Genomic DNA, 1,241 nt, shown 5'->3' with positions numbered 1-1,241 from the left:
ATTGCTTTATCTGTCAATATTCCAGAATAGAACAGCAATAACACTAACAGACAAGGACTTCTTAAAACATAGGCCACAACATCGTTAGTTAAAACAACAATAGTATTCAATTGTCTCTAAATGCCTCAAACTTTTTTTGTTTTTTGGCTTGGTTTGTTCAAATCAGGACCTAAACAGGTGCTACATGTTATTGATGTCCTTTATATCTCTTTATACCTATCACGGTTCCTCCATTCTTTTTGTTGTTATTTTTATTGCCATTTATTTGTTGGAGCAACCTACAGTATTTTCCAGATTTAGCTGATTGAGTTCATGTGGTATCAGTTAACACGTATTTCCTATAAACTCTAGTTACATCTAAAGATGTAATCAGATTTAGAGTAAATGGTTTTTATTCTTCTCCACCCCCATCCCCCAAAAAACAATACTGCATAGGTGATACTGTGTACTTTCTACTTCATCTCATCAAAATATACACAATGTCGGCCCTGATGGGTGTGGCTTAGTTGGTGGGGTGGCATCCCACCACACAAAAGGTCGCCAGTTGATTCACGGTCAGGGCACATGTCTAGGTTGAGGGTTCAGTCCCCAGTCACGGCGCATACGGAAAGCAGCCAATGATATTTTCCCGTTCTCTCTCACCCCGCCTTCCCCGCTGATCGCTGATCGCTGTGAGGGGAAAACAGCATGGATTGCCTCTCTATGCTCCCTGACCATCTGCAACCCAGCATGTGGCCTGACCAGGAATCTAACCAGAGACCTCTCGTTTTATGGGACAACACACCACTCAGGGCATAAAATCTTTAAAAAAAAAATTTTTTTTTTGAAAGATACATGATATCTGCTTGTCCCATTTTTTTTAAAGCCACGGAGAGCACAAATGCCGTCCCCCACTACCACAGATTATGCAGTCAGGTGTCTCACATTTGGGGAAATCGCAGGGGCCAGCACACCCAGAGAGCCAAGGACAAGCCTTACCCTGGGAAAGCCACCTTCGTGATCACGGTAGCCTCCCTGCCAGGTAAGTATCTGATTGTCCTACTTTTAAAGAAGTAAAAATGGATCATTTGGTTCGGATGATGATAGTCTGATTCATCCTTCGTAAAGCTTCTGATCAGTTGTACACATAATTGTGTTGGTAGCCATTGATGATCAATGCCCAGATCCATTATGTTATTAGTAAAAACAATTTGGGGGGAGGGGAATTATATCATTTTCCCCAGGTGGGTTAGCTGGAGTTC

The 1,241-nt window shown here is 42.1% G+C and overlaps 1 non-coding gene across 1 annotated transcript; it reads right to left on the bottom strand.

Moving 5' to 3' along the window:
• Window positions 1-866: 866 nt before the first annotated feature.
• LOC112315779 (U1 spliceosomal RNA) lies at window positions 867-1,029 on the bottom strand. Its single transcript, XR_002975927.2, has one exon. It is a non-coding gene; the product is annotated as a U1 spliceosomal RNA (small nuclear RNA).
• Between the last annotated feature and the right edge of the window lie 212 nt (window positions 1,030-1,241).

Source organism: Desmodus rotundus, chromosome 8, assembly GCF_022682495.2.
Source record: "Desmodus rotundus isolate HL8 chromosome 8, HLdesRot8A.1, whole genome shotgun sequence".
Lineage (NCBI taxonomy): Eukaryota > Metazoa > Chordata > Mammalia > Chiroptera > Phyllostomidae > Desmodus > Desmodus rotundus.
This window is presented reverse-complemented; position numbering and strand designations above follow the sequence as displayed.